Consider the following 25778-nt stretch of genomic DNA (forward strand, 5'->3'; position numbering starts at 1 on the left):
ACCTATACTGAAAATCTGTTGATATGCTATGCTTAGCAATAAATTTCATAAGTCCATTTTTCATAATTCTTTCTAACACTTTGGAAAATACAGACATATCTAAATCTGGCTATAGTTTTCTAATTAATTTAACACCATTTCTTAAGGATATGAATAAGAATGAAAATTGTTGGCAATTACTAAATTATACTTCGTGCAAACTTTCGTGCCGACTTTCTATAAGTCGGTCCCCTCTTTCATTTCTTTTGCCCAGCCCGTATTCACCCACTATATTTCCTTCCTTGCCTTTTCCAATCTCCAACTAACGTGTTTAATTGCTTCATCAATCTCTTCGTATACACACTCTACCTCATCATCATCATGGGCGCTTGTAGGCATATAGACGTTAACAATCGTTGTCGGTTTAGGTTTTGATTTTATCCTTATTACAATGATTCTATCACTATGCGTCTTGAAATACTCCACTCTCCTCCCTATCTTCTTGTTCATCACGAAACCTACTCCTGCCTGCCCATTATTTGACGCTGAATTAATTACTCTAAAGTTACCTGACCAAAAGTCGCCTTCCTCTTCCCACCGAACCTCACTAATTCCTACTATATCCACATTCACCCTATCCATTTTCCCTTTTTAAATTTTCAAGCCTACCAACCTTATTTAAGCTTCTAACATTCCACGCTCCGACTCGTAGAATGTTATTTTTTAGTTTTCTGGTGACCCCTTCCTTAGTAGTCCCCACCCGGAGATCCGAACGGGGGACTATTTTACCTCTGGAATTAATAAATTAATGTTATAGCACTGGTATAATTCGGTGAGTTCTGCAATTTACTATTATCAGTATTTATTGATAAACTAATTAGTACTGGTCATTTTAAGAATAGTTTTTCTAAAAATTTATTATGGTAGATATCATTTTTAGATTTACATGCAAGACTTACATTTTTATTCATGATTCACTTTCAAATTTACTTGAACATTTCCGCACATCCATGTGTATAGCATTTGGAGTTGTATGTATGTATGCATTTGGAGTTACATGCATGTAACATGTATATTTACATGTACATATATGTATATTGTGAATTTTATCCATTTTTTATTTCTTTGTACAAAGTAAAGGAAGTACTGTAATACTGAAAATGAGAGGTGTGAAAGGTAAAATCTCGCATTTAACAAACTGGTTTCTGTAGATCACCAAAGTTAAAGTATGGTAGTTACAGTACCGTAAAATTCCATAAACAATTTTATATGTTATATGCATTTTTTTTAAAATTTGATTTTTATTTATTTGTGTGTATATATCATTACCTTGGCTATATATCATATTGATTTTAATTTTACTATTTCATTGGGTAAGATGTAGTATATAGCTTCACCCACAAAAATCGTAAATCAAGAAAATGTTTCTTTAATTGTTTCAATCTAATGAAACTTTAATATATTTTCTAAATGATGCATAGTTTTCAATCTTTATGTCTTTGAATCGTTTGATTTGTTCAAATTTGCCAGAAAGCAAATTTTATCAACTAATGATTTCCATTTTAATTGCTTGAAACACTGCAATAGACAATCATTACCTCACATAAGGATGCTATTACATGTTGCTTTTATCAACTTAAGTTTCTGGAGAATTTTTTTTGAAGATTTATAGAAATTTTATAAATTCTCTCTTTTCCATCACAAAATTGGAACAAAATAAAAAATTCAAGTCAAAATTCTTACTTCTCAAGTAGCACTCTTAGTGAGTGATCTAACTATTATGTAGTTCTGCAATTTGTTGATAGATAGTGTCACTTGTCTAAAACAAAAAACTTTTTAGATACATTGTGCCTATTTCAATTATTTTAATATTAAATTTGAGAATAGTGAAAAAATTTATTCAAAGTATTTTTTTTTATGGTATTACATCCTTTATAACTCTGTCTATGTTTTATACTTTTCTTTTTCTTTTGCTTTAAGTACTTGCTGTCTAAACTAGTGGTGAGAAATCAATATCATTGCTTACATATTATACGCTCTTCTGGTACAACTTGAGTTGATTTTATATCAGATACCTATAAGATGGTGATTAATAATACTTATAATTATTACTTTGTTTTGTTTTTATTTTTAATGATAATTAGTCACTTTTATTTGTTTCAGATAACACTTTAAAATTATTAATAAATAAAAAAATATTGACTGTGATATTATATAATAATACACTGTGTGTTACTGATTAAAAAAAAAATAGTTTTGTAGTAAACATATCATCAATGATACTACCTATCAAGTCATTTTAATTTTTAGAAAATAAAGAAAAAAATTTCAGCCAATGGATGGATTATAAGCTAAAATGAACAAGCTGATAAACAGTGTATGGTTATTTGAATGTGTTACGAACTTTGTTAATAATGTGATGAATGCTTGTCCAAAAGGTTAGTATTTAATTAGATTAAATTAATTAATTAATTTAGTATTTAGTTAGTGAATTTTTTAATTATTTCTATTAATGCAATAAGAATGAATTATTAATCATTAAATTGAAAATTGTTTCTGCATTTTATGTTTATTTACTGAAAACTTAAAATGGCTTTTATTTTCGACCTGATTTCAGTTTTTATTTTAACTTCTAAGAAAATAAGGGAGTATTGCATGGATTTTGTTACTGAAATTATTATATTATTTTAGGAGGGTTAATCTATACATTCCTGTATTTTTATTAAGTGCAAAATTTTGATTTTGATATGAGTTTAATTTTAAACAGCAGTGTATTATTTAGGCAGAGTTCTTGGTTAAGTTTATTTAGTTTGATTTTTATTCAGTTGCCATCATTGTTTCATAGTGTTGAATACTCATAAAAATGAATACATTGAAGTGGTTATTTTCATTAAATGTATATGTTAATTGGCATATCAACTTTGCAACACATTACCGATTTTGATTATGTTTTCTAAGAAAGTGTTTAGATTAAACTATGTTACATAAACAGGGTAAAATGATAAAATTGGTATACTGAAATCTTATCTAGTTTTATCACCCTTCATAATTTTCCTCAGTAGTTACTTCTGGAGCTTGGTATTCTCAGTTAGCATCCTAAGACCACTAATATCTCCTGATTTATTTCATCATTTTGGCAATCATTAATCAAGTTTTTAATCTGCTTAGAGCCATTCTAGTATTACGTATCTTAGGTGGAGAGAGGTTCATGCTTTGCTTACAAGGTTCAGGGACAGCGGTTACTCAAATTCTTATCTAGGATAAAAAAAGAAAGCAGAATCAACAAAATATTAATAATTTTTAATACATTTAGTGGAGGGAATTAAAACAGGCAAAAAATTATCAGCTTGCATTACAGTGCCCAAGCGTACTGCCAGATTAATTGTCTGCAGTAACTAGATTGTATATCAATAGATTTTTATGAATAAGGTATACTTTTGTTAAAAATAAAATTTTGTAAAAGTAAAAATTTGATCAAACAAATAATTACAAAGCTATTGAAGATTAAATTGTTTAATCTTCAATAATTTTGAAATCCATTTTCCATGGAAATCCATCCATGGCCATTTTGAAATCTTTGAAGGTGACGTTTTCAAATTTTTTTATTTTGTAGAACAAGACACTATTCTTGGATTTGCCAAATTTAATTGAAGTAGGTTTTTTGCTCATTTTGGTGCTCAGAATCACTTCCTGAAGTTTGGAAAATACGTCCCAGTACACTCCATTTATAATTTATATGTTGCTTATATATATAAACAATCAAACAATTGAAAAGATTACATCAGTGCTTAAATTATATTTTATTTTGTAGAAATAATTGGTATAGTCTGCTTTATCAATTTTTATTTAAAAATACCAGTTTTGCTCCAGTATTTTGGGTAGAAATTATTTTAAGAAAAATTTATTGTACTTCATCATTTGATATCACCAGAGATATTCCAATAAAATATATAACTTATAACAATGATCAAAGATATAAGATGCATTTAATAAAAGTAGTTGTTTATTTAATTTATAATAATGATTCTTTGATTATATTGTTAGATAAAACATTAAATATTACAACCTAAAAATTTATGTTCCATTATATCATTATGTTACCATTTACGTAACATAATATGAACAAATATAGAAAGATCAATATTTTGGGAGGACCACTTGATAAAAAAGATTTTTGTTAGAAATTAATTATAATTTTTATCTATGCATAAGCTTTAAGGTTAATACAGATAAAATTATTTTTTTTAATCTGCTTGTTAAATATTTACTTAATTCTTTTCTGTGTTAGATATGGTTTGTCATCGTAGTTAGAAACTGTAAACATTTATGTTATCCATAGGGTTTATGTGAAACTATTCACAATGTTAAATTAGTTAATATATATTTCCCAATTTTTATGATCCCGATCTGTGCTAATCAACTGCAAAATATTTCATGAGTTACTTGATGTAAGCCAATGTAGTGGTAATTCACAGATCTGACTTTTTATAAGTAGTTTATTTTTGAAAGTAGTTAATGCAATCTGTGAAATTGTATCATATTTTAGTGTTAGTTTTGGTTGTAGTAAGTTTACAATAGAATTATTAAAAAAATAAGAAATGAAGAAATATTCCAAGTTGATCAGTCTACAAAATATTTGTAAATGGTTTCTGCAAAATGTTATTTAGACTATTGTGTTGTCTCCTATTATGTAGCCATAATTTTGAACTGAATCTCAGAGGAACAATAATGAAGTGCTAAATCTTACTAATTTAAGTTTGTTTCTCAACTACTAATTGAAAATACAACTTTTCTACTAAAATTTTTATATAATTTTCTTCTTAATAAGATAGGCTACAAGTATATTTGTTCTATATGGGTGGGAAGTCCCCCACCCATACTAAGAGTAATAAATACAGCTTAATTGGGCTCTCTACTGCTGCCAATTCTCAATGTTGATATTGCTCAGTGCTGCTGGAAAAGGTGGGAAGGATAAGCCATGGTGGGGGTCATCCAATGTGTTCATTCATGGTGGGATGACCTTAGTAGTAGTTGACTGTGGAATGATGGCAGATATGAGTATGTTCACTGTTTAAGAGCATTTGTTAGGTTGTGTGTGGGTTCATGAGCATCCACACACTGGTAAAACATTGGAGAATATTATGAATAACTTCTTTGCGCATTTTGGGAAATCATCACCATCATAGCAAATGTTATTGACATGAGAGAAGAAGGCTTTTGAATTGGGAAGTGTTCTTGATGCACCACATAATGGGATGTCGAGTACTTGAGCTGAGACATGTTCCTGTGGATACATTGATTCAACAATTTTCGATGAAATCAATGCCCAGACATTCTGCAGAATTAAGCATTACAAGATGGACAATGCGAGACTGTATGCAGAAGGACTTTAAAGTTAAATGTTTTCATCCAGTTACAATTAATGAATTGAGGGGCAATGGCCTTGATCAATGTGTTTATGCATGTCAGTTATTGACTGAATGCTTTCTGAAAGCAAATATTAAAAAGAACATCATGTTCACTGACAAGTTTGCGATTTATTGAAGCTCTCGTAACTGAAATGTTTATTCTGTGCAAAAGACAGTATTTTTATTTTCATTTTATAAAAATAAACATTTTTTCATATATTTGAATTAACATGCTGAGGTGAAAAAATATTTATTATTGGATTTTTTTTTATTTCTCTGCTTCTTAAATAAGCAAATAAAAAAATTTTAAATTGTAAATTCTGTTAGTTATTTAGATAAAAATGAATTATAATAGAATGAATCTTACTATAACTTCACTGTAATACTAGACTGAAACATCCTAGGGGAAAAGAGAACATTTTGATAAAGTGGCTCTTAAAAAAAAAACAATATTTATGGCAACTAAACAAAGCTGTATTATTTAACCACTAGTCTTTAAATAAATTTATATTTGTAACTTTTACTTTGAATAATACAGAGTGAGCAACATAAAACTGAACCCATAACATAATCGCTGCAGAATCAGTAGGTTATGTTGGAATAAAATTTTATGATTGATACACATAAATTAAATAAGAAAAACATAAAATATATTTTAAATGTTGCATTTATTTACCTTATTGTTACAAAAGATGTTCAAAATGACCACCCTGGACATCGATGCACTTTTGTGCTCAACTGATCATATTGAAAGTCGTCACACAAAACGTTGTCAATTGCATTGATTTCTCATTAATGTTCACCTTCAGTTCATTAATATTGTGAGGGATTAGATGCAAAAACTTCCTTTAAGTAGCTCCAAAGGAAAAAATCACAAGTAGACCACTCTGGGGAACATGGAAGCTACCGTCCTCTGCTGACAGCTTGTTGTCTGGCTCCTTCAGTTGAATCACAGTTGTAACACGATATGGTTTCAATTTTAATTCATGAAGAATTTTATGACAAGATGTGTATTTAACATCAGATTGTTAGGATAAATTGTGTAGAGTTTTTTTGGCCTGGCAGTAATTCTCTTTTCAATATCGGCAATGGCCTGTGGAGTCCTAATGAAAGTTGCCTATTTCGTTTTGCATTTGAAACTGAACCCGTTGTACACCATTATTTAACTAAATCATGATGTATGCTACTCTTCGCTGGAATTCAGGCATTTGGAAATTTTTCTACATATACTTGATGTGATTCTTCATACAACCCAGAACGAATGTAAGCCTCAACTGTAGCTATCCTCTCCTGGATTTAATAAGGTGTTTTACACAAACACAACTGCACTCACAATACTGCACCGCAACAAAATGTATACTACACTGACATGTAACCACCTGACAAACAGAAACAACAATTAGTAGTAACATATACGTACATCCACTAGTCACACTAGTTGTGAGAGAGTCTTTCATAAATAATGTTGGGTAGTGGTTACTATGCGTTCGGTTTTATGTTGCTCACCCTGTACAATTTAATATATATTTTTTTTTTTGTCTTCAGTCATTTGACTGGTTTGATGCAGCTCTCCAAGATTCCCTATCTAGTGCTAGTCGTTTCATTTCAGTATACCCTCTACATCCTACATCCCTAACAATTTGTTTTACATACTCCAAGCGTGGCCGGCCTACACAATTTTTCCCTTCTACCTGTCCTTCCAATATTAAAGCGACCATTCCAGGATGCCTTAGTATGTGGCCTATAAGTCTGTCTCTTCTTTTAACTATATTTTTCCAAATGCTTCTTTCTTCATCTATTTGCCGCAATACCTCTTCATTTGTCACTTTATCCACCCATCTGATTTTTAACATTCTCCTATAGCACCACATTTCAAAAGCTTCTAATCTTTTCTTCTCAGATACTCCGATTGTCCAAGTTTCACTTCCATATAAAGCGACACTCCAAACATACACTTTCAAAAATCTTTTCCTGAGATTTAAATTAATTTTTGATGTAAACAAATTATATTTCTTACTGAAGGCTCGTTTAGCTTGTGCTATTCGGCATTTTATATCGCTCCTGCTTCGTCCATCTTTAGTAATTTTACTTCCCAAATAACAAAATTCTTCTACCTCCATAATCTTTTCTCCTCCTATTTTCACATTCAGTGGTCCATCTTTGTTATTTCTACTACATTTCATTACTTTTGTTTTGTTCTTGTTTATTTTCATGCAATAGTTCTTGCGTAGGACTTCATCTATGCCGTTCATTGTTTCTTCTAAATCCTTTTTACTCTCGGCTAGAATTACTATATCATCAGCAAATCGTAGCATCTTTATCTTTTCACCTTGTACTGTTACTCCGAATCTAAATTGTTCTTTAACATCATTAACTGCTAGTTCCATGTAAAGATTAAAAAGTAACGGAGATAGGGAACATCCTTGTCGGACTCCCTTTCTTATTAGGGCTTCTTTCTTATGTTCTTCAATTGTTATTGTTGCTGTTTGGTTCCTGTACATGTTAGCAATTGTTCTTCTATCTCTGTATTTGAACCCTAATTTTTTTAAAATGCTGAACATTTTATTCCAATCTATGTTATCGAAAGCCTTTTCTAGGTCTATAAACGCCAAGTATGTTGGTTTGTTTTTCTTTAATCTTTCTTCTACTATTAATCTGAGGCCTAAAATTGCTTCCCTTGTCCCTATACTTTTCCTGAAACCAAATTGGTCTTCTCCTAACACTTCTTCCACTCTCCTCTCAATTCTTCTGTATAAAATTCTAGTTAAGATTTTTGATGCATGACTAGTTAAACTAATTGTTCTATATTCTTCACATTTTTCTGCCCCTGCTTTCTTTGGTATCATAACTATAACACTTTTTTTGAAGTCTGACGGAAATTCCCCTTTTTCATAAATATTACACACCAGTTTGTATAATCTATCAATCGCTTCCTCACCTGCGCTGCGCAGTAATTCTACAGGTATTCCGTCTATTCCAGGAGCCTTTCTGCCATTTAAATCTTTTAATGCTCTCTTAAATTCAGATCTCAGTATTGTTTCTCCCATTTCATCCTCCTCAACTTCCTCTTCTTCCTCTATAACACCATTTTCTAATTCATTTCCTCCGTATAACTCTTCAATATATTCCACCCATCTATCGACTTTACCTTTCGTATTATATATTGGTGTACCATCTTTGTTTAACACATTATTAGATTTTAATTTATGTACCCCAAAATTTTCCTTAACTTTCCTGTATGCTCCGTCTATTTTACCAATGTTCATTTCTCTTTCCACTTCTGAACACTTTTCTTTAATCCACTCTTCTTTCGCCAGTTTGCACTTCCTATTTATAGCATTTCTTAATTGCCGATAGTTCCTTTTACTTTCTTCATCATTAGCATTCTTATATTTTCTACGTTCATCCATCAGCTGCAATATATCGTCTGAAACCCAAGGTTTTCTACCAGTTCTCTTTATTCCGCCTAAGTTTGCTTCTGCTGATTTAAGAATTTCCTTTTTAACATTCTCCCATTCTTCTTCTACATTTTCTACCTTATCTTTTTTACACAGACCTCTTGCGATGTCCTCCTCGAAAATCTTCTTTACCTCCTCTTCCTCAAGCTTCTCTAAATTCCACCGATTCATCTGACAACTTTTCTTCAGGTTTTTAAACCCCAATCTACATTTCATTATCACCAAATTATGGTCGCTATCAATGTCTGCTCCAGGGTAAGTTTTGCAGTCAACGAGTTGATTTCTAAATCTTTGCTTAACCATGATATAATCTATCTGATACCTTCCAGTATCGCCTGGCTTTTTCCAAGTGTATATTCTTCTATTATGATTTTTAAATTGGGTGTTGGCAATTACTAAATTATACTTCGTGCAAAACTCTATAAGTCGGTCCCCTCTTTCATTCCTTTTGCCCAGCCCGTATTCACCCACTATATTTCCTTCCTTGCCTTTTCCAATGCTTGCATTCCAATCTCCAACTATTATTAAATTTTCATCTCCTTTTACGTGTTTAATTGCTTCATCAATCTCTTCGTATACACACTCTACCTCATCATCATCATGGGCGCTTGTAGGCATATAAACGTTAACAATCGTTGTCGGTTTAGGTTTTGATTTTATCCTTATTGCAATGATTCTATCGCTATGCATTTTGAATATTAATGAATAAAATAATTGAAAATTAATATATATATCTTAAAAATATTATTCTTTTTTTACAGTTTATCAGCTCTATTTCAAGAAGCAGTATAACATATTTTGGACTGAATGTTCTTTATTTGATTAAACTTATTTAATGTTTTTAATGAGTAATGCACTGAAAATTAATTTTTCAATTTGATTCATATGTTGAAATTTACCATTTTATATGTTAGTTTATTTTATTTTATATATAGTTTTAGAAAGAGGTTGTGAAGACTGATATTTATATTAATTAATATAAGTTGATATCGATAGTAATATTATTAAATGTAAAGGATAGAATAACTTGCACTGGATTCCTTATTCATTGATTGAAGAATTGAATATTTTTCAGATCTATTACAAATTTTAATGGGTCTGTGGTAAGAAGAAAACTGCTGGTCCTTTGTTAAGAAGGTTGCCTATGCTGCATATGTTTAATATTATAATTTAAATGTTGTCAGCTACTACATCAGTCATTAACAGGTTATGCCTGCTTATGAGGGGGAGTACTGTAGCCATGGTTCCTTTCTAATAATTTATATCTAGGCTTCTTATAGCAGCTGATTTTAGCACTGGATAGGCTAAATTAGAATTAAGTCTGTTAGTGTTACATAATATTAAACCTTATTTATGACAGAATCCTAATCCATTATTCAGCTACAATGCATACTAATGTTCATTGGTCAGGAGTTGGAAAAAATCAATCAGCTGTCTGTATTGCAGTATCTGTTAGTGAATAAAAAAACAACAAATTTATCTACCTCAGTTTTATATGTAATTGTAAGTGTAATATTTCAAGGATACTTGATAATAATACCAAATTTTTATAACATGATAGCATGTCAGAAATTATTTGCTATATAAGAATTATTCTTTCTTTATGGTACTGTTACTGCTTGCTTAAACCAAATGAGTTACTGTCAGGCTTATATGATCTGTTTAGTACAAGTAATAATAGATCTCTGTTACTTTTGTTTGTCAGTTCATTTTAATTCATTTTTCTTTGCTGAACAGTAAGGAATTGTTTCGTGTGGATAGGAGGGATTTAAATGCTGAAATTTTTCAAAGGTTCTGCATGTAATATAGTGTTAGTGTTTTACTTTATCATAATGAATATGATTGAATTGAACATTTAAAAAATGTTTCAGTTTCGCTGGGGAACAAAAAAGATTTTTTTTGTCTCTGAAAAAAAAGTGTGTGATTTTGATATTATTCTTTCTTCTGAAATCAAATATGATATCGGGTTTTCCTCATCATGCAAGGTTTCCAAGAGCAGGTATTTATAATTTCAAACATTTTAATACTTTCTGCATTCTTAACTACACAATATTCAGACATCTGACCCACCCAGAAAGTAAGAAATTACGATTTTCTGCTATATTTTGCCTGTGGATCAACCCTTTTGATAGTCCAACAATTATCGGCTAGCATATTAGGATCCATTTGCCCTGATACTTCAGGGCAAATACTTTTCCATAACTGAAATTTCCTAATAAAAGTGCTCCCCATACTAATTACTAACTGTACCAAGATTTTCCGTGAAGAAATCTAGGTGCAAGTGCAGGAAGTGTACTTTTAAGGACATATTACAACCCAAATTTTTATAGATGTTATAAGATTGTTGACAATATCACGATAATTTTCCGCCTTTCAATTTCCCCAAAAACTTTGAGTAAAATTTTTGAAAGCTTACCAAGCTGGTTTCTCCAGTGGATTCAATAAATAGTTCCTCAAACTTTTCATCATGTATTAGTGATCGTATATGTGGACTCACAAATATTCCTTCTTTAATTTTTACATCACTAATTTTAGGAAACTTCTGTTTTGAGCACATGAAACCAGTAGTATTGTCCATGGCCTTGACAAAATTCTTCATTAATCCTAATTTGATGTATAACAGAAGTAGATACACATTTATAGGATTACACAATGGGTCATGTTTCACATTTTTCTGTTCAGCATTGAGTGTTACACATTTAGACCATTCTTTTCTAATGAAATGGTTTTTTGTCCCTACTATCCCAATCACACAAAAAACAACAGTACTTTGTTAAACAAAGCTGCATATCAAGAATAAGTGCAATTACCTTCAAATCACAAATATTCCATTCATACATTGCACATTGAAGCTTTTTCAATATAAATTTAAAGTTTTATATGTTTATTTTATACTAGCAGAGTGACCCACAGGTACTGATGGGCATTTATTCCCATTATGCAGAAGCACAGCTTTTAAAGTAACTTTAGAGGAATCAATGAACAAGTGTCATTCTGTTGGTTTATCTTCATTACGAAGTGTCTTCATTACAAAGTGTCTCCATAAGAGAAGAAATGTCGTTATAAAACACGAAGCCATTTTCTTCAAAAAACAGTCTTTAAATTCAAAATGATGATTACAATAAATACATATCTTTGTACTCTTTTGAAGAAGATTCTATCCTTTTAGCCGGGAAGCAAGCATTTCAGACTGTTTTCTGGATAAATTTAAATCTTGTATTAGATTGTTAAGATTTTCTTGAGTCAGTAAATGAGGCTCAGATAAGCTGTCCTTTGTTCAAAAGTTGTGTTACCAGAATCTGTTTCTTTTTCTTCCGTACTTCCATCAGACTCTGAGCTCTCTTTATTTATTATCACACGTTCTGGAGGCTTTGGTATGGGCAGCTCTTCACAGTGTGGAACTGGTCTCATTTCAGATTGCAAATTAGGGTACACCACTGTATGTGTTGATTTTGAGTAACCTTTTTAATGTTTGTTAAGCAGAAATAACAGTCAGAAGAGTGATCTTTAGGTTCCCTCCAAATCACAGAGATAGAAAATGGTGTGTGGCATGTGCCATTTTTCCATGCAGTGAGAAGCCTAGAACACGACAAACAACAGATATGTGGGGCCTAAGTCCTTGTTTGGTCCCTGACTTTACACCCAAAATAAAATTCATAACATTTTTTTACTAAAGGAGTAAGGTTTCACCTTTGGGACTTGGGACTTCACCACATACATAACAAAAATTGTTAGAATGATTTAAACAAACTCTAGGCATTTTGTAACTAAAGACTAATTAAAAGAAATAAAGTTGTAAATATGTAATACACAATAATTCAGACACACAAAGCACTTACAATGACATGTTTACTGGTTCACTAATACCTTACAACTGGCATCGTTCTGATGAGTTTGTGCAACACTAGGTCACACTGTACATGTCTATACATATCTGAACCTGCACAACAGTAGCAACACTACCCTTTGCGTTAGCTCATTTGGTCCCATCATAATTACAATAGCTTTTACTTTACAGTGGACAAATGGACGAAAAAACGTTTTAAAATATTTAAAAGAATTAAAATAATAAAAAAACTGTGGGTGATGGTGAAATTCTGAATACACATTTGAAAAAGATAAAAAACTGCATTAAATACACCTATTGGTACTCATGAGACAAAAATCATATTGATCAGTGTTATTATTAATAAATCAACTCTCAACTTTACACTCCCAGTTGTTAGTCAGTGGATTTCATTATAGATAGAGACTTTATTATAGCTAATTCTATTGCAAATAGATTTTGCAAAGTCCGTTGCAAGTGGTTTTTTTTATGCAGATAAGTTTTATATAGCTGAAACTTTGGTTAACAGTAATTTTATCACCATTATCTTCTCTATCCTGCAAAATTACCTCATGAACACATTTAAAATTATGAACAGAAGTAGATGTTTACCCAGCTTCTTAATGCTTGGGTAGCCATTACTGAATTTTTCATAAAAATCATGCTTAATTTAATTTCAATTATGCCTTCATAATTTCTTTATTTTTAAAGCATTAATATTATATGATATGAACAGCATATGAATTTCAGCTTCTATGGAACTCCTTTTGTCTATAGAAAACACTTCATGATCATGTTCTTTCTTTGTGTATGAATGAAGTTGAATATTTTTATTTTAAATGACTTTAGAAACAAAAGCAAACAAAGAAATGAACTGTAATCTGAGCAGAGTAAATTGTACAAAATGTCACCGACTAAAATAAGAATCTCTGCAATTTTCATTTAAGGAAAAAAATTCTCTCTGTTAAAGTTTTTGATTAATGTACTCTTTTTTGTATAAACTGGTTATAAAAATGATTTAGGCTGATATTTTAATGACCAAGAGTATACCAGTGACATGATTGCGCAAATGAAATTCAAAATAGCAGTATCGTGAAATCAATTTGAACAAAGATTCTGCAATATCACAGGTGATATATTAGTTCAGGTTTATTTGCAGCCTGTTAGTTACATGGTGTTTTTTGTAATCTTTTCTTCATTTTTATAGATTTAGCAATGATCTTCAGTTCTTTAATAAATATTTTACAATTTCAACTGGGGTAAACCTTTATCAAAGCCACTTTTAACCGAATACTAATTTTGTTAAACAGTATTGAAATATCCCTTTTTTATTTATAACTAGTGGACCTGGCAGTGCTTCTTGCTATTGCTACATTTAAGTGTATGAATTAAATAAATTTAGTGTTAAATTTGACATATGTAATCATGTATTTCATTGTACTGTTTCTTCCTCCTTTTCATTTCTTCTGTATTCTTTTATTCTCTTGGCTCAAATTGTGTGTTGACCAATATTTTATCATTTTGGATGGATTGTTATTTTTAAAAAGTAAAAGTTTTAGCTTCTATATTATTTTATGTTTTACATTTTTGTAACCTACAAAAACAGTGAAACAGATAATATTATGAACAGTATTAATTATGTACAATATTAATTCACTCTTCATTTTCCTTTCTTCTTATGACTCCCATAATGTTTACCACAGTTCAAACCTCATCAATCTCACTACTATATAAATCATAAAAAAAAGTACAAATAAATAGCCTAAAACTTCTTTTATTAAATTTAATGTCATTGTATAAATAGAGAGGTATCGTTGTCATTATCTATACTAATCGTTGTTTATGTCAATATTGACTTCCTTGGACAGTTATTTTGTGAGACCAATATTTTGTCTTTCTGGAAACATTGTTATTTAAATATGTAAACTAATAACATGAAATTAATATGTAAACACTTATGGGGCAAATAATAATAGTTTTTGAAATTTTCAGTTAAATCGGTTACATAGTTTTTGAGTTATTAGGGCATACACAAAATAAAGATTGTCTTTTATTTATGTATATATTTTATACAAAATTTGCTTCAAAAAGTTCTCAGAATCACAGTCTTTTTTTTTAAACAGCAATATGATAAAATTATTAGTTCATATGTCAGCAATGTTCATGACATCATTATATGGACAAAACCGTGATTTATTTTTATTTTCTCTGATTGTCTTCATTTTCTACATGATTTTTATTTTCTCTTGAATATCAATAATAGTTGTATGTTTGAGTTACATTGTCAAAGTTTAAAAGTCTGTTGTTGAACACTACACAAATGTTAAATTTCATTTTTCATTTAACAAATTACATCCAGAATTATTTGAAAAAGTATAAAGTAAAATAGTATAGAGAAAACAAGTTTAAGAATGATGCAAGCATTTTTGTGAGGACTGTCTTAAAGTTGATGAAGTTTATAATCATTTGGTAATCATTCACCACGGAAATATTGAAAGATTGAATGTGCTCTAAATGATTAAAAATAACCTATTGAAAATATAATTAGATGTTTGAATATGACTGAGAAATTACCACAATTGTCTGTTTAGTTGTCTGAAAGCGTATTATGTGTGGTCAATACATTGTTCCAAAGAAGTTGCCAGCACATCAGTTCAATCTGGACAAGCAGTTTTGTTAATATGGCACACTGTAGTATCTCTACTTCATTGACCACACTTTCTCTGCTTGGCACCAACCGATTTTTACTCTTTTTTCTTTGGTTTAGATTAATTCTGAAGGAAAACCAATACAAGGTACTAATGACTTCCATACAAAAAAAAGGAGCTGAAGTAAGTTTTTAGAAAGGTTCCAGGAGTTCCAATAAATTTATGAATGGTGGCAAAAATGTAGCTGTAAAACGTAAATAGCTGTAAAACAAGAAAATATCATGTAAAACGTTTTAACGTATAGTTTATGAAAAGTAAATGTATTTTTGCAATTTTTAGAAGCTGTTGTGTATGTAATACACAAATAAATTTTAACCTTTTTTATTCTTTTTTTTTTAACTGAATTTTTAACAATATATTATTCATTAATTTAAAAATTTATCATTTTTTTTATCTTTAGTGTTTAAATGATAATATACTAGGGACATTCAATATGTTCTTGGCCCGACACAAAGTGCAAGGTGTAAGTAAGGCCAAATGAATATAATATTTGTAAAGTATGAGTAAAGTACATGAGTAAAGCAAACAAGTTTTGCTTCTTTTTTTTAAAAAATGGCTAAAACTAAAGTACCAGCTGTTAGATTCTACTTTGAGGAGTCTTTGCTGTCTGGTATAATTTTTGACAGTAAAAATTTGGCTGCTGAATTGTATATGGTTGAAAAAACATTCATGATGAACGCTTGGGCTCTTAAATTGTCACAAAAATCCACAATACCATATTTAATAAATGATTGCCAACTGAAGTATGTGAGATTGCTATCATTTTTGATAGACTGTGTCTAATATATTTTACACAATATTTTGAGTGTGAAAAAGTTTTCCATTCAATGTCTGTTTGAATTTAAATTCTGTTACTGTTTGTGTTAATGAAGAATTTTTGAATTTTTGTTTCTGAATTCTGTTACTCTTTGAATTTGTTTCTTATTTTATGTAGGACCAATATTATAAATTGGTGTTAGTGAAAGTAAGTTGGTGAAAGACTATTTGGGTTAGTGAAAATAAGTCGTTTAAAAAATTTACAGTTTACAAAAAAGAAAATGCAGTTCAACAATAACAGTAAATAGAACATGGATTCACCATTACCTACCAGAAATCAAACCAAAACAAAGTAGTCCAAATATGGGTTGGAGCAAATGAATATGCACCAAAGAAAGCAAAAATGGATCCATCTCTAGGAAAAGTCATGGCTTTATTAGGAGCCCATATTGTAGAGGATTGGAGTTTTGTTTCACAATTTGGTCTTGTTAATAGCAACAGCAGAAAAGATACTTCCTGCTGCAGCAGAATAAGAATGTGGTAAGCAGAGTATTGCCTTAAAAAATTTTGTAAAATTTGGGATGATGTATCACCAACAGGATTTTTCATTTCAAAAGCAGTGTTCCAAAATTTCATAAATTCTTGATTCTCTTTCAATAACTCTGTGGACTTGGCTAACTGTCATTCCCCGTCTACCTCAAAACACTTTCTGCAATTACATTAGGGAAATGTACAGTTAATAGCATGATACTAACACTTCTTTTCCAATTTTCTGGGCTCAGCACAAACAGATATTTCTTAAAAGGGGATTGAAAAAAATCCACCCTCTTCAAAACTTGTTTGCAGAATCCAAAATAGAAGGATAGACACTTGACTTAAAATTCCTTATGGTTTTTTCAATTTATTCCATGTACTTCAGCTGCTGTATAAGAGCCTCTATATGCAGTATAAGAACCTCTATTTTCTGCAAGATTTAAGAGCAACTGATGAAACCTATATGAAGTCTCCTGATACACTTTAAGTTTAGGTGTGTCACAAGTGATAAGAAAATGGCCACAAATAAAAAAATACACCTTTATGACAGGGTCTTGAGGAGAATTTAAAATTGACCGGGCTTGCTCTATTTCATCTTCAACACAAAAATTAAAATAAGACAGTAAAACATTCCACTGTTCTACAATCCTCTGAACTAAATCATTTATAAACAACCATCATATTTCACCTAATTTAAGTTATGAGCTTTAAGATTCAATAAATGTTCAATCACCTTAAATTCTTCTAATCTTTCTGGTTTCTTTAGAATAAAATTGGATATGTCACTATAGAGCTCTTCAACAGCATGTGGAAGGTATTTGCAGTACAAGCTTGTGAAGTCTACAAACTAACGCTGTGCCAAATGCATCTAGATATATATATAAATGTTCATTCTACTCTTTAAGCTTATTCCTGTTTGCTGCCCCATCATTATAGAGGCATTATTCTCTGTGGAGTGGTAAATCCTAACAAGTTTGTAAGTGGTACTTCTAATTCTTCAAGCAGCAAAATAATTGTTTTGAACAAAGATGAACTACTGACTTGTCAGTGATGCTTAAGAATGAGTGTTCATTTTTGACTCATAGCAACAGCTAATGATTTTGTAAAAGAAATGTTTACTGATTTATCAGCAATCAAAGAGAAAGAGTTTTCTGATAAGATATCTCTAGCATCAACCGCTAAAGCATTACTTATTAAATATAAAGTATCAGTGCAACCACATTTAATATTTTAATTATTGCACTATCAGGAGCGATTGCTTTTATTATATTAATGATGGTAATGTACCCATTAATTCTAAAGGAAGATTATTCTCTGCAATTTTGCTTCAGTAACTTTATTATGTAATGAGGAACAGATGCTGTTAATAGACTGGTGGCTACACTAAAGATGGTGATTTGTATATTCTACATTTGCTTTATACTAAGGGGTATTTGCAAGTATATGCGTAAGGCTCTTGCTACTGTTAATTTCAATATTACAGTATTTATAGTACGGCATTTGTTTTTTATCATCACTAACTGTATAGTTTTTTCTGTGTTTTTTCATCCTGATAATTATACTGTATATGAATTTTTTAGACTTACACAATACAACACTTACCACTAAAAATAATTATTAATACTATAGAAGTATAGTAGTAGTCCATCACACTACATATGCAACCCAAACACAGAACAAAATGAACTGAGTTTGTGATCGTGATCATGAAAAATTTTAAGTCCACTGATTTCTCTGGCAGGGCATTCACACAATGATGATTAAAATTTACATGATAGTCAAGTTGAAAGGTAATACATTTGCTAATTAAAGGTCTTTGCACTAGCTGTCAAGGTCTCAGTGACCACAGGTAGAGGTAGAGCATCTGACTGGCATTCACATAACTCATCATCAAGTGAATGGGAAAAGAGATAAATAGTAAGTATGGGCAATCTACCAATAAAGAAAGCGGTAAGAGGGGCAGTAAAAGTTACTTCCAGGCAGCACATGCTCATTCCACCCACAACTCATTGGTTTATAGTAATTTTGCCCAGGATGGAAACAGCAAAAGCATTTTTTGTTTTTTGTCATATTTAACTAAATTACTTCATAAAGTTAGAGGCCAAGAGGTCAAATAACTATATTTTTATCACTTTCCTTCTGCTTTGAAAGTTACTTAAGTAAAAGAGAGGGAGAAGTGATCTTTTCTGTACCAGCAAACACATATGCATACCAAAACTATTTTATCTGTGAAGACCTCTAGATGTAATAAATTATGTAATATTTACATTTCTATCAATAATGATTTTCTAACTTTAATCAGAATTCAAATAATGTGATATCTTGATTACATGGTAGCTGAAGTGGAGGTTAGTTTGTACTTCTAAAATTCATTTTAACGAGATAATTTCTGCATATACTTTCTAAATATAATAATATTATAACAAATATTGTTATAACAATATTAAATTTCACACATAGCTTTTACTTTTTAAATAAGATTTTAATAAAATCAATGAGAAAGAAAAATAATAATATTGAAAAATATAGTACTATACAAAACTTTTTTATATTTGTAAAGTGTACATTGCAATATGTTCAACTTGTGAACAATAAGCAACCCCTATGGCCCAATTATATGAGGATGATATAAGTGACAAGCAAATGAAATGTAGTCTCGTACCAGACCCAGACCTACCAATCCTGAAATGTGTAGTTAATTGAACCCCAACCACCAAAGTACACCGGTTTTACTAAGATTAAATAGCTTTTACTAAGATTCTAATCGCAGAACCTTCAAGTTCAAAAATCAGCTGTTAAACAACTGATTTGCAACAACTTAACCACAAGACCAGTCAGGTGTAATACAAAAATATAATGATAAGATTAAATCTAAGTAATTTTAAATTATATTATTATATTTTTTAATTATTATATTACAGTATGCATCTAAGCTAATTTCTGGCTTATTATGCAACTACTAGTAAGGAAACAATGTTTCCATATACTACCGCAGGTAGAGGTTACATCCCACTTAGTACCAATAAAGAAGCAGCTGGCTATTTAAGGATACTACCACCGTGGCACAATAAATGGGGATCTTGTTGGAAATTATATTGCCCACATAACTGTTTGTGAGTGATACAATTTTCATGGTTCCTATCTCTTCAAGGAAGTAGGCAGTGCAAGAGAAGAAGCAGATTGAAGTAGTTAAAAGTCTTACTCAAGACCAATTAATTAGATCAATGTCAAATATAATTTGCAAATAACAAAACATAATATACTTATAAAATTAAAACCTATAGTATTATATAATATGATTCATAACCCTTTTCACTACCCAATTTCACCCTTGGTATACCTTCATTCTAATATCATTCATTACTAACTCGTAAGTACAAAAAAAAACCTGACTGTAAGAAAATATACCATTAAATTGGATATTTGATTCTATGAGATCAACCCATCACTAGAATTGAAAACTTTTTTAATTTTTTTAAGAGGAGGTAATATAGGCTATATCATTAATGTAAATTTTACATTTTTAGAAGTATTTATGATACCTTTTTGATTCAAAAACAAAGTTATTTACCTCATAACTTTCACTTTTTACTGACTTTTATATAGTTAAATAACTTTAAACAAAACTTTTTTAATTTACCCAATTTTTCTGTTTTTGCTATAAAAAAATAATGAACAAATTTTTCTGTTGTGTAATTAATAGCTACAAAGAGCACATTTAAAACATTCTAATAAGGTTCTAGCATAAATTTCATCATCCTAGCTCAACAAGTTTTTGAGAAAATTATACTTAAGAATTAAAGAATAAGAATTTTCAGAAATAGAACTGCATGAAATAATCCCTTACTAATTCTTGCTCTGTCAGTTTCTTCGAAGATATTTAGTGCACTATGACCAGGTTAAAATACTAAGTGTTTATTTAAACATAATTTCCTAAGCAACTTCATTGAAAGACAAGACAGCACCATATACTTCAACTTTGAATGCATAAAATCCAATGAAAACATTTTGGGAAGTCTGTTCCAGATGACTATAAAAAGATTCCATGGGATTTTGGGTAATGACATGTAAATATTTCCATAACAGGTTTCTATCTGATAGGCTTTCAAAGATTGATTTGATAACTTGAGCTATATCTGGTGGTAAAGAATGTTTATGAGTACACTGCTCACCTGTGATTTTGCATCAATTGAATTTGCACCAGAAATTTTTCCCAAACAGGAATTTTTGGGCGGTCTTTGATAAATGTATATTTTATGTAAAACATTTCTTCTCATTTTCTAAACTGTTTAGGTTTCATCAAATAGCAAGACCAAGACCAAAATAATTCTGCAAGCTGTTTATTTCCCTATCAGTCAATCTTCCAGTACCAAATAGGAATTTAAATCAAGTTTTTTCCTTTGTAATCTTCAAGTACCTAAACGAAGGCTTTGCAATCACTATCACCCAGGTACTTTGAATTATTATTACTATTACTCGCAGATCATCAAATATGAAGTTGCTACACCTGCAACTTCCTCCAGAATAGTTCATCCTAAAGCAGTACTTTCCAATTTTTCTTGAGCATTTTTTAAATTTTCACTCATATGGCAGTATTTTCTAAGTATTTCAACATCTATAACCTTATCTGTGTCAACACTGGTAGTATTTATTGAAGATTAAATTTTTATTAAGTAAAATTTTTAACAGAATTAATAATTCAGAAATTTCAAATGACATCAAGAACAAGTTCTGGTACAAAAGAAAAAAAGGTAAGGGGAAAGACAAATTAAAGAGAGTTTATCAGTTGAAGATAAATTGGATTTGATTTTAAGCAAATCTGATAACATTGAAAATGAAACTTTAACTGAAACACGAAAAAAAGATTATCAATTGATAATATTGAAATGATACTTCCATAAATTCAAAAATGGAATAACATGATTATAATATATTTCTCTAATAAACTGTTGAAAATAAATGATGAAAATTTGAAGTTAAATAAAATTTGTCAAAAACTTTAAACACTAAAAATAATAATATAAACCACTTGAAAAAAATATAATTGGGATCCCTTTGAGGAAACCTGAGCATATTTTTGATATTTTGAATAGAATATCACCTGTAATTGGGTTTCAGTTAAATGAAGTAATGATTGGCAATTATCGCACAATTTTTTAAAGAAATTCTGAAACTTCCAGACTACCTCTATTGAATTGTCAAATTTAATTGCTTTTGAACTAAAGTTGAGATCCTAAAGTAAAATTGTTAAACTTTCAATATTAGTTGGGAGAATTAATATGATATAACTTTGTTTACATGAATGAATCTATGTCTACTGAAAATTGGAGGCTTCAAGGTGGCCAGCTAAATCTATAGAGAAAAGTTGTGCTCCACAATGGGAAAATTTATGGTACTGTTAAATAAATAATATGTCTGCAGTTAAAGTTATAATCATCCTTATAATCATCTTCAGACTTAAATCCTTAAAGCCATGTACTGAAATACATATGTAATAATTAAATACATATTGTTAATGATAATTGGAATACAAGTTAAATCATAAATGTAGTAGAATAAGACTCTTAAAGGGGACTGCTGAGTTACTAAAATTACTTGTTTTTCAATTCCATTTCTGCTTGTGTATTATATAGAAACAGTCAATTACTTAATTATATAAATTAAATTACAATACTTACTCAATTTTTTTTACTATATTTTAAGTTAAGCATTTTCACTTTGCATTCTATTGTATACCACCAGTAATTAATGAAGAGTTAACCTACGATTTGTTTAGGAACTTCATACGAGTAGTGTCTTTCTCTGGATAGATAGATTGATGATTTTTTTCTTTTTAGTTATGGGAATGTGTGTGTGATAAGAGTATATGAATGCATGTGTGAGAGAGTTGTTTTGTCTGTACTTAATTGACGAGGAGATATTAGTGATATCTATGAGTGTGTGAAAAAATATGTTTGTTGTACATGTTATGCAAATTCATTTTTACTGGTTTTCTGGTTAGATGTGCATTTTTGAAGAATTTTGATACTTTTTTGTGTTTGGTAAGCAGCTGAAAGATTAAACAAGATATTGTCTTTCTATCTGAAACATGCATGAAATCAGTTGATGAGATGAGGCTTCTTTATATAGAATAATGGATTACATAATTTTTTGTGTGTAGTAATTTTTCTAAAATACTGGGCTTATTGTGTTGGAATCTGTTATGGAGGGTTTTATTTGTATGACAATAGATTGCATACTGGATACAGATGTTATTCTTTAGGAATATATTTAGTTTAGTTTTTACACTCTTAGTGTTTATGGCTGGAATAAGCAAAATTAGACTTGAAATTTGACCTTCACCTTCTTCTTCCTACAATTCCAACACGTGATACCTTATTAATGGTTAATATTAACATAAATATTAATGAAAGAATGGATAATAGTGATTAACAATATCTAGAAATACTCACTATGAATGAGTACAGCTCCTTAATTAATTTTTATACTAGTTTTTTTTCTGGCGAAAAATGTTTTACCATTATCATCGCTCGGATACTAGAGTTACTGATAATAAACTAACCTGTATTTATCACATTTTTTATAAATCAAGTTTATATAAACAAAATATTTATAATCTTGTTATTCTGACATTTTAATGGTCATAGGGCTGTTGCCATTCTATTTCTAAGGACAGAACTCAAAATAATTTTGTTAAGGATTTTAAAGAGGTTCTGGATTATGATAAATTAAGGTCATATTTATATTAACATGATTGCAGTAAAATTCTTGATAATGATGTTGATTTTCAGTTTTAATAACTTTTTTATATTTTATTACGGTATATTAATTAATCAAAATCTGTTATTTTAATTTATGCCATGGACAACAGTTGGGCTGTTGTCCATGGCATACAATTTCTCAGATGGACTGTATAAGAAAGGGTGTAAAAATCCTCACAGCCACAAAATTATACTGAACACATTAAATTAAAAAAAAGATAGGTGTGTGGATTATGGCAGCTAAAATTTAATATTTTAAAAATATTTATTACCTACTAAGAATCAGTGAAAAATTATAAACCCCTATACTGGTATGCCTACTATTAAAAATAAAATTTGTAAATGGTAATGTTGATTCTGATGAGAATGAAATTGTGAATATTTTTAATGGATACGGTTCTTGGACCTATTCTATTTATAACATTTATTAATGACCTATTTTTACATAAATGTTATGGTAAAGCTATATGTTTTGCAGATGATACTGCTCTAGTATATTCATCTAAAAAACTTTTTAGATTTCTGACTTATCTGGAAAATTCAGGCTTATGGTTTTATGTCAATATATTAGCTCTTAATGCTTTAAAATCCCAATATCTAATTTTTACGTTTGCTTCCAGCTTATTAGCTACATTAATATACAGTAATGGTGATTGTGCTCATACTCAATTACAATGCAACTGAGTCATCTCAGGTGAATTTTATTAAATACTTAAGGTAGATGACAAATTTTCATGGAATTTGCATATACGAAGTGAAAAGATATTAGTTTATATGCATTAAAAAATTTTATCATATAAAAAATATTTTGCCAATAGTGTCCTTCAACAAATCTACTTTTACTACTTTATTCAAAATTAAATTATGGATAGCACTGCTGGGTATCAACTGAAGAAAAAGAGAGATGAGATTACAACAACTAAAAAACAATATTTTAAAAATATGAAGGAATTACCTGCCAAGAATCTGTGGAGAATTATAAATCAGTGAACTGGTATGTCTGCTATCAAAAATAAACTATCTGTAATATGTGTATATGGTAAAGTTGTTTCTGATGAAAGTGAAACTGCTAATAATTTTATGGTTTCTGACTTTTATGGTTAAAAGATTTCTGGCTTATTTCTTGATATTCATAAATCAACAGATACAGTTAAACATTTGCTTGTATTAGATAAAATGTATAGTGTAGACATTAAAGGTTTAGCTTTAAAATGTTTTGCATATTATCTGGAGGGCCGAAGTAACTGCATATTTGTGTGCGATTGTTAGCAATATCCTGTAGGTGAACTGTGGAGTCTCCTCAGGAATCAGTTCTTAAGCATATTCTATTCATAATCTTTATTAATGATTTGTTTTCGCATATATTTTATGGTAAAGCTTATTAGATTCATTAATAACCAAAATGTTGATTGCAATCATATTAAATTTTAATTGTATTTTAAATGGTATCTTTATTAACACCAACCTGATATAAATGTAAAGATATTGTGTTGTCTTAAGTGAGAGAAAAATGACTGAAGAAAATAGCGCATGTGTGTTGTTAAGTGTATTAAGGGTTTTTTATTTTAATTTTTTATTTATTAAATTGTTGATCTGATACTCCTACCTATATGGTCAAGCTTTAGCTTTGTGGGTAGTAAACTACTAGACCTACTCACTGGGTTATACTTCATGGGTTTCTTGTGTTTTTCATGTATGTATTATGAATTGATGCAGTTGAAAATAAATAAATTTATTGTTATTACTATTGTCTATTTTATTCGCGAGGAACTAATGAAATCAGTTATGAAACTGTACTTACATTCTTTAAGTTTGACATAACCTACAAATATCACCTCAACTTATATTTAAACAAGCACAGTGTCATATAACACTTCACATACTAACTTTCTCTTTTTCATTTATTCCTCGATCACCTGCAGGTTTTTTAAATATATAATTGGATTTTCGGTGTCTTTTTTTGTAGTTAGCCATAAAAACAAAATAAACAAATAACTCATAATTTATAGACAACCACAGCCAGTGTTTACTGGATATTGCCGTAATAATTCTAGCAAGAGTATGAAATACTATTTTAGTATAGTTTATTATTCAAAAAGAATTTTTACTAAAATACTAGGTAAGTAAATGCTCGCGCAAGGTAATATTTCGGGAACAAAGATTCAGAAAATTTAGTGTCTAAGTTATTACATCTATTTAATGTGGTACCTGAATATTTATAATTGAATTAGGAAAAAATGAAAATCAAAACAAATTACCAAACTTTGAGTACGACTTCCTCTTTGAAGTAAAAGATAAATTTGAACCGATAGATATTGGTAATCGAAGCTGCAAAAGACTTAAAAATT

The 25778-nt window shown here is 29.8% G+C and overlaps 1 long non-coding RNA gene across 2 annotated transcripts; it reads right to left on the minus strand.

Annotated features, from left to right (window-relative positions):
• Window positions 1-3058: 3058 nt before the first annotated feature.
• On the minus strand, window positions 3059-25466 carry LOC142331591 (uncharacterized). 2 transcript variants are annotated; one of them, XR_012758053.1, is made up of 3 exons: window positions 25232-25466; window positions 15246-15580; window positions 3059-3234 (listed from the first exon to the last, which is right to left on the minus strand). It is a non-coding gene; the product is annotated as an uncharacterized LOC142331591 (long non-coding RNA). The 2 variants fall into 2 exon arrangements; XR_012758052.1 differs by lacking the exon at window positions 3059-3234 and adding an exon at window positions 6058-6766.
• Between the last annotated feature and the right edge of the window lie 312 nt (window positions 25467-25778).

Source organism: Lycorma delicatula, chromosome 10 (assembly GCF_047948215.1).
Source record: "Lycorma delicatula isolate Av1 chromosome 10, ASM4794821v1, whole genome shotgun sequence".
NCBI classification, from domain to species: Eukaryota; Metazoa; Arthropoda; class Insecta; order Hemiptera; family Fulgoridae; genus Lycorma; species Lycorma delicatula.